Here is a 9,688-nt window from a genome sequence, read left to right as displayed (position 1 = left end):
TATCACTCTCCCCTCCCCCTTCCCACAACAATTTCAACAGGCTTCATTCTTCTATTTTCATACCTGCAAACAATCTTTGGCCACACTCATCTCATTCATCCTCCTTGCTAGCTCAACCCTTCCCACTAGTACCCAACAGCCAACAGAGCCTGCTTCTGTGTCCTTTTCCCCAACCCCATTTTGATGAACAGCGTTCATGATCTCCAGGGAGCAGGGATAGCCCTGTATCTGGTACTGGGCTCTGGGCTGACTAGGGAAGATGGATAGTCACCCAGAGTATAGGCTCCAATAAGAGAGATTTCTAGGGGTGTGGGCCCTAGATATGTTGGCTTGTGTGAAAAATCTGAGCTAGCAAATAAGTCTCTTACTATGTATAAGAATTGGCTGACTCTTGGAGGGGCAGTCCAGGCCACTATGGGCATGAAATAGGAAAGCATCAGTTACAGAAATGAGAAAACAAGGTTGTGCACACTTAATCTATGCACTGTAGTCTATCTCGTTTCATCTCTTGCTGGGCATATAGTGAAAAACTAAAAAAGTAGTGTGTGTCCCTTCATGAAAAACATTTTCTGACAAGCACAAGGCTCCTGGAGATAGGTGGCTAATATATTCACATGCCCCAATGTTGAAGGTTTTTAGCAGATCGTTTCAATACCATTCCTTTCCCCATCTGACCCCGACCTCAACATTGACTAGCTTCTAGTGTTTTTTTTTTTTTTTATTTTATATTGTGAAAATACTGTACAGAGGGGTTACAATTACATGGGCAAGGTAGTGAGTACATTTCTTATCAAGCATTGTAGCCTCCTCCTTTGTTTCCCCTTCCCATCCCTTCCCATCTTCCCCCCACCCCCCACCCAATCCTCCCCCCGCCCCCCATCCAATCCTCCCCCCCCCCACCAAAGTTGTAAAGTTCATTTTCAACATGACAACTTGTACTTCTCATTGTTGCAATAGGTCCACTTGTATCCTTATTTAAACGACTTGTTATCCCCTTTCCCTCCATAAATTATACCAAAATCAAATACAGTGAAAGCAGGGGTTAGACTGTGGGGGAGGGACATACAACGCAACAAAGAAATAATAACATATATACACACATATATGTTTTATCATTTTTCCAGTGCTATGGGTGGAACCTAGTTACAGATGTTTTGCAAGGGCTAAGCAAAGTACACTTTCACTGTGCTTTTGAGACAAGAATTCACAATGTATTTCAGACTGACTTGAAACTTGTTGCAGGTGTGTGCCATTATGCCTGGCCCATGCAACATTTTTATGCAAATTCTAAACAAACACAAGCACATGCTTTTAAGGCATGTGAGTCTATTACATTTGTGGCCAATATTAATGTTTTGAAGCTCATTTTCTATATATACTCCAGAAATAATCTCACAGGAGAGAGGTTTACTCTCGGTAAATTTTGCCTCTGATTAAAAAGTATGAATGGTATATTAATATACTTTAGATTAACTGAGACAAAATATCTAACATAGCAGCTAAAGGAGAAGGTATTTATTTTGGTCCCTTGGCTCTGTTGCTTCTGGATGCACGTGGTGAAACAGAGCCTCATGATGGTGGCATGGGATGGGCAAGCTGGTTCATCTCATACCAGCTAAGACAGTGATTCAGGCCGAGAGACTTAGAACCAAATGTATTCTTCAAAGACATACCCCAGAGGCCCACTTCTTCCAGTAAGGCCCTATCTTCCACAGTTTCCACCACCTCCCAACGGTCCACTCACTTATGAATGTAAGACCTGTCTGATCGTATTAAAGTGTATTGATTGTTGTTCTGTCTGTTTTGGGCACGGGGTGGCAAAGAATGACGATGGCCACAGTCCAGGGGATGATTTTGGTCTCATAGATAGTAAGATAGGGAGCAAATCCCTCTTCTGTGGCACAGGCACATGAAACCATCTTGAGTGGATGCTCAAATATCCTAATGGTTCCCTTTCTATTAATTTACAAAAGAAAAAAGTGTCCCCTAAATAAGTCATGACTCCCTGTAAGTAGGAAAAGTCAAGTAATGATTCATATGATTCCAACAATATAGGAATTGTAAAGAAGGGATTCATTAGATTAATAGTACTGGAAATATCATTGGTATCAGTGCTATTTGGTGTCACACCTCAAAATTCAGTAAGTTAGTATAAAAAAGTGACTATATTGCACTTTCCTCATTTTTTTTTTTTGGTTGGCAAGTGAAAACTTGACAGAAGCAGCCAATAATTTATTGGAAACCCATGAAATGAGCAAAAGAAATAGAAATGTCTTCACTGGAAATCCAAGGCTTAACTGAAATGTGGGCCATGTGAATATATCAACCACCCATCCCAGGAGATGTTTTTCATGAAGGGACATACAGTACTTTTTTAGTTTTTTGCTATGTGCCCAGAAGGAGATAAAATAGGATAGACCACAGTGCATGAAGGTTGTGAGGGAGGATCCTCTTCTTAGTCCCAAAGCACCTTTGCTTTAAGAACAGGAGGTCAGTAGGACAATAGTGAGGAAAGGTGATGTCATGCTCCAACCATGTCCTCTTGGAAGGGACACTTATGGCTCGTGGCCACCACCAGGCAAAAGTTGATCAGCTGGTCAAGATTCCTCCTCCCAGCTGGTGTCCATGGGCACTGAACCGGCTAGTTTTGGTAAAGTGCTGTGGCTGACTGCCCCGCCTCCAGGCACCTCTCTCCCAGACATAGCAATATCCAGGCCCATCTCACACCTGGAATCCAGTCTGACTTCCAAGTCAAAGAGAATTGGAAAAAGTCTCATTTCTAATCAATTCAATATTGATTTTGGAGTATAATTTTCATGTGCTAATATTGTTTAATAATTTTATTTATTACTCCACATCTGGTATTTGCTAGGCAAGTACTCTACTGTTGAGCTATGTTTCCAGTCCTAGCTTTGCTTTTTTTTTTATTGTCAAGGTAATGTACAGAGGGGTTACCATTACATAAGTAAAGTAATAAGTACATTTCTCATCAAACTTGTTACCCCTTCCCTCATTTTTCTCCTACTTTCCCTCCTCCCCACTTCCAATTTGTACAGATCATTTCTAACATATTATCTGTGTATATTGCTGTTACATTGGTTCCTCCTTTTAGCTTTGTTTTTTGAACACATATTGCTTGCATAGTACAAAATTCAAGAGGGGCAAAAAATTGATCATTGAACTGGCCTCCTGTGGCTCACATCTATAATCCTAGCTACTCAGGAGACAGATCTGAGTTTGAAGCCAGCACAAACAGAAATGTCCATGAGACCTTTAATAACTACCAAAGAAGTTGGAATTGGAGCTGTGACGTAAGTGGTAGAGTGCTAACTTTGAGCAAAAAGGCTCTCAGGATTGGCATTAAAAAAACAGAAGAGCTGGGTGCTGGTGGCTCAAGCCTGTAATCCTAGCTACTCAGGAGGCTGAGATCTGAGGATCTTGGTTCAAAGCCAGTTTGGGCAGGAAATTCCGTGAGACTCTTATCTCCAATAAACTACTAGAAAACCAGAAGTGGTGCTGTGGCTCAAGCAGTAGAGCACTCGCCTTGAGCTGAAGAGTTGAGGGACAGCGCCCAGGCCCAGAGTTCAAGCCCCATGACAGACAAAAAAAAAAAAGAAAAAAGAAGAAGAATCCCTGATTGAAGAGCTAGGTCCAACCTAATATGTCACTGAACTACCCATCACAGGAATAAAAAAATATTCCATAAAATCCCTCTTTAATGTTGAAAGGGGTGACAGTGATCAATTGCTTTGTTAAATAACACCTCCTTTGTACGTACAACTACTTAAAAGGTAATTTTTCAAAAATCCCTTTTCCCAGACTCCTGTTTACCACTTACCTGTTTCTAAGAATCTCCTGCCTTGACCTTGGTAACCAGCTCGATAAATTTCTTACCCATAGATCAAAGAGTTTTTACGCCAACTGTAGGCATACATGAAAATATGCAATTTTATTCTTCACTTTGAGACATAAAAGCTGTCATGCTATGCACACTACTCTCTATCTTGCTATTTTTCCTTAAAGTATCCTAAGGATCTTTATTCTTAAAACCATCTTTATTCTTGGGTGATATCTACAAGATACTTCATTGTAGTCCCATTGATAGATGTGTGGGCTTTTCCCAATGCATTGTCACTGATAGTACAGTGGCCTTTTCACGACTCATGGGAAGTTACAGCTGTAGGACAAACTCTCCTGGAGTGGATTTCTTCTTTATTTTATTTTATTTTATTTTATTTGTGAACATACTGTACAGAGGGGTTACAATTACATGGGCAGGATAAAGTGGATTTCTGTGTCAAAGACTAATTTATAATTTGGCAGATGTTGTTAAATGTCCTTCCATAAGAGTCATTCCAGTTGCATCTGAATGTATACAACATGCGTGAATAGAGTCTGTGATGATAGTTAATGAAATTGTTTCAAAAGATACACCTGCCTAATACAAAGTCTCTCATGCATGAGGGTGCATTTGTACAATAGAGCTATTGAATTTTAGGGATTCTCTGTATGAGAAAAATGGGAAAGGTTCTCTGTGTTGGAAGGAAATGAACCCTTGTATCAGTCAGCCTTTGCTGTATGACCCAAGATCCAAATGTAATGGCTGAATAGCTATTTAGCTCCCTGCTCTGAACTCATGATGTAGATTGGGTTTAACTAGGTGGTCCTTCTCTCTGTAGCCAGGCTTGGCTGGACTTGTTGGCAAGCCTGGTAGGGATGGTAGGCATAGGTGAGCTCTGCTAGAATGGGTTGATTACTTTTTCTACTCCATATGCCTACTTGTTTTCCATCTGGCTTGCCTAGGTTTTCTCTACAAGGCAATTTGTGGTTCAAGGACAGACAGAGGGCATATTCCCAATGTACAAGTGCTTTCTAAGGTGCTGCATTTCATTTTCTACTCTCATTGGCTTGAGCAAACCACATAGTCAGATCCATCAACAGTATGGTAAAATAGTACCCACAGGATGCCTGAACAAATTGGATCCATTATTGTAATCAATCGATAAAGACCTAATGTTAATTCTCTGTGTTCAGTCTTCTTTATTGATAAAGCAAGGCACTATATTAGAATTGGAGACATTATGGAAGCAGCTGATCACAAGCTTTAATTCTAGAATGTACATGAAGCTCTTTTCCCTTGAAGGGAAATAGACTTGGATGGAGACAGGGCCCAAGTCACAGGTGCATGGCTGCCTGCAGAATGTGGGAAGGGGAGGGCTTCTTTCTGTGTTTTTTGAAAATATATTTTTATTTTCCAAAGCAATTTGCCCTTCTTCACTCAAAGGGAGCTTAATGACCAGGTATCCCACTGATATTGTGACACAACCCAGCAGGACCCGTTTGATCTTTGCTGATTTTGATGGCTAATGTGTCTCACTAGAGACAGCCAGCAGAACCAGGGTGTTCAGAAATGCACAAGAACAGGTGGGTAATTGGATTTAAACTTCCCAGGTGACAAGATTTGACTAATCAGAAATAGTCTGCCTGATTCTTATCCTCCATCCAATTTATTTATTTTTTATTTCATGATTGGGTTGACTTAACTGAGTCAGCCTGTTTTGGAGAGAATAAAAGGCTCTAATAAAACCCATGTAGTTAGTGCTTTGAGAGTGTAGACAGATAGGCGATGATGTCTTTGGGTCCCTGAGTCTATATCCAGGCCTGGAAGCTGTGAACTCTGACAGGAAGCAGGAAGAGAAAGAGAAGGGACTTATATTGAGTGCCTGCTGTATCCCAAACACTGCACAGGGCTCTGAATGTTTGGAGATGTGTAAGATGCATATGCAAAACCCACAAAATCATAGTGGAAGGAAGAAAAGGGGGAGCTGAGGGGGACAAAGAAGAAAAGGGACAAGAAAGGCAGTAAATTAAAACATTAAAAACAGAATGAGGATGGTGCCAAGGATAGCTACTCTGTGGGGCATATAAAGGGTTTCTCTCCCTTCCTGTTCTTTCTTTCTCTCTTTTTTCATTTTTTCTTTCTTTCTCTCTTTTCTTTCTTCTCCTTATTTATTCCTTGCTTTCTTTCTCTTTTTTTTTTTTTGTCAGTTGTGGGGCTTGAACTCAGGGCCTCGGCACTGTCTTTGAACTCTTTTGTACTATTTTGAGTCACAGTGCCACTTACAGTATTCTGATAGTTAATTGCAGGTATAAGACTTACTGACTTTCTTGCCTGTGCTGGCTTTGAACTGCAATTCTCAGATCTCTGTCTCCTGAGTAGCTAGGATCACAGGTATCTGGCCTTGCTCTCTTCTCTTCTCTTTTCTTCTCTTCTCTTCTCTTCTCTTCTCTTCTCTTCTCTTCTCTTCTCTTCTCTTCTCTTCTCTTCTCTTCTCTTCTCCTCTCCTCTCCTCTCCTCCCTCTCTCTCTCTCTCTCTCTCTCTCTCTCTCTCTCTTTCTCTTTCTCTCTTTCTTGACTTTGTTTTGTGTTAGTACTAGAGCTTGAACTTAGGTCCTCACATTCTCATTGGCTTCTTCTCTTAAAGCTGTGGTCTGCAACTTGAGCCATACTTAACACTTCTAGCCTTTTGCAGGTTAATGGAAGACAGGGGTATCATAGACTTGTCATTCCAGGCTGGCTTCAAACCTCAAACCTCAGATTTCAGCCTCTTGAGTAGCTAGGACTACAGATGTGAGCCTTCAGTGCCAGGAAGAAGAATTTCCTTAACCACACTAGAAGTGTCTGGTTGGCTTCACTCTAGCAGCCAGCCCACAGAGTGCTAGAGCATTTGATCACTCCTGGGTATAGGGTGAGATCCACACACTATGGAGCATTTGTCCCTATGTCTGTATTATACCACAGTTCCTTTTTAGGTGTATATAAAAGCATCTTTCTTTTTTTTTGGGTCCAGTCGTGGGGCCTGAACTCTGGGCCTGGGCACTGTCCCTCAGCTCTTCAGCTCAAAGCTAGCGCTCTATCACTTGAGCCACATCACCACTTCCGGCTTTTTTCTTTTTGCTTATGTGGTGCTGAGGAATTGAACCCAGGGCCTCATGCATGCAAGGCAAGCGCTCTACACTGAGCCACTTTCCCAGCCCCTATAAAAGGTTCTTTCTATAAAACTAGCCTCCTCAGTTTGCAATAGCCATGCAGAAAAGAATTGGGCAGTTTGAATGTTTTGTCATCTGATAAACTGAGACCACAGACCTAGCATGCTTGGCTCATCCTGGCCCATGGAAAGATGCCCTGCACTGGGAGGCATTGGACAATCAGGTGCTGAGCAAGCTGGGCATGGTGACCTGGGAAGGTTGGTGCTTTTCCCAGTGGGCCTACAGTGCCCACAGGAGAGAATTTTCTCTTAAAAAAAACTCTTGATTTCAGTAGTCCCTGGGGACATGTGCATTCCTTCCTCCTCTTGAGAGTAAAAAAAAAAAAAAGAAGAAAGAAGAATTAGGAGATGGTCCTCTGGGTCTGGCTTTTCTGTTAAAAGAAAGCACCAAAACTAGCATCCAAGAACAAGGAGAATGACCAGGGGCCCTGAGGTTAAGAAGGCCCTAGTGTGGCCAGTGGGTGGCAGCAGGTTGGCAGGCATTCCTGCTCAGGCCTTGGCAAGTGAGCTGTGAGCGGCCTCAGCCCCCCACACTGGCCCATGGGGAGGCCGGCTCCAGTCTGGGTTTGCCCAAGTATCCAGGTATCCTGCTTCTACCTGCTCTGTGTGGAGCCCTAACCTCAGTCACTTGCCATTCTCTTGCCAGGCACCTTGCCCTTCAATCTGTGTTGAGGAAGGTGACCCTGTCCAACACAGGACAGAACTAGGGTCCTGTCATCCACCCATCTAGAACCTGTTGTGTATGTGTGTGTGTGTTGAGGGGGTTGCTCGGTAGATTTTCTACTGAAAGCAGAAAAAGAGCCTGGCTAGGCAATCCAGATGAAAGCTCCCTCTCATGCAGGTTCCCTGACCATAGTGTTGAACAGTCCCTTCTGCAGGCTCATAAACATTCTGAGCAATCGAGAATGCAAGCCTCCCCTCCCCGCTGCCCCCCCTCCCCCGGGCATTACATCATGGCCCATTGCCCCTGGAAGGCTTGCACGTGATCAACTAGCAATTGTATGTGCACTTAAACAGGCACCAGTCAAGGAGGATAAAGGAACATGTTGGCCAAGTGGAGCCTCTAATTGGGGCTGTAGACTAATATGCCCTGAAGGCTGTTCAATGATCTCAAGAGTTGCTTAGTTTTCTCCTAGAGACACCTTCTTAACCCCAGGTGGTGCTCTCCCTTGGAACCTTTTCTGTCTAGCAAGAGCTCTGCATATATATTCAGTTGTGGGGGGCTTGGGCGCTGTCCCTGAGCTCTTTGGCTCAAGGCTAGCCCTCCACCACTTTGCCACAGTGGCACTTCCAGTTTTTCTGGTGGTTAATAGGAAATAAGAGTCTCATGCATTTTCCTACCATGGCTGGCTTCAAATCTAAATCTTCAGATCAGCTAGGATTATAGGTACAAGCCACCAGTGCCCAGCTTCTGCTTATATTTTTCTTCAATGAATCTTCACTGTTTTACTTCTGCCTCTGTGTCCATGGACTCATTCTTCAAAGCCATAGAGACAGTACCTAGTAGAGGTGTTGTAGCTTTTTCATACCCTGTTTCCCATCACATGTTACTTCCCCCTGCCTCCAGCTCAGAGCCCACTTTACCCACTCTGTATGGCCGACTGTCAAAAGTGAAGAAGATGCTAGTTTGGGAGATTGACAGGAGATCTTTAAGGACTTCTATTTTCACTAATGTTTTATAAACATCCAGAAGCCTCAATCAGACTTCACCACATACTCAATCATCTCTTTGTTAGTCAGTGGGAGACCTTGGCATTGAGCAGGGTTTAGATGATATTGGCCTATGGGATATGCAGATGCTTGCCTGCCTTTTTGTCTTCTCATACCCAAAGTTGCCCAGCCTACTCTTGGAAATCATAATTCACTCTCTTTCCAGTTCATCTTAATTAAATTGGGTTCAGTACTATTCATTACTTAATAACTGTTATTATACTCCAGCAGTGAAGTGGTAATTGCCATAACTTTTCTCTTAGAGTATGTATTATGTATTTGTAAGTGACAGAGTGGCTGTGATAAATCGTAAACTCAGCAGTAGAGCAGAGGTTGCACAATCTTTGGAGTCACACTGACCTGGGTTCAAATCCTGGCTGCAGCACTAAAGAGCCCTGTCATACAGAGCCAATAGCATGACTGCAGTTTGAAAGTGAGGCAGGATAAATTGAGGAAAATAAGGCCTGGTGAGAGCAACTCAGAAACATGGTCTTTGGAAGCATAAAAGCACCATCTATGTTCCAAAGAAAAGCAACCAGATACATTTCTTCCTGCACAGAGTAGCTGCCTGCACTGACTTAGGAAATGAACAACTGAATACAGGCAGGAATGGGGTTGAATCCCACTTTTTCAGACTCCAAACCCAAGGGTTTTGACCACAACATGCTGCAGCAGAGGAAAGACAGAGGTGAGTAAAGATTTTTCAGGTGATGACTGCAGCTACAAGGTGCAGCTAAAATATCAATGTCCTCTTGACACCCCAGAAGTGAGAGGTGTGGTACAGAGGGCGGCTGTCAATACCCCTGCCATGGTCAAGTTCAAGTACCAGAGAAATAAGTCCACTTTGTCCTGAAGCAGATCTTGGCAACACATCAAAGCTTTTCTATGTCAGTTCAGGGTGCATGCTCACACTGCATTTCACAATCACT

This window comes from Dipodomys spectabilis, unplaced genomic scaffold, assembly GCF_019054845.1.
Source record: "Dipodomys spectabilis isolate Male_0828 unplaced genomic scaffold, ASM1905484v1 ptg000059l, whole genome shotgun sequence".
In the NCBI taxonomy this organism is placed as follows: domain Eukaryota; kingdom Metazoa; phylum Chordata; class Mammalia; order Rodentia; family Heteromyidae; genus Dipodomys; species Dipodomys spectabilis.
Note: the sequence above shows the minus strand (reverse complement) of the source record.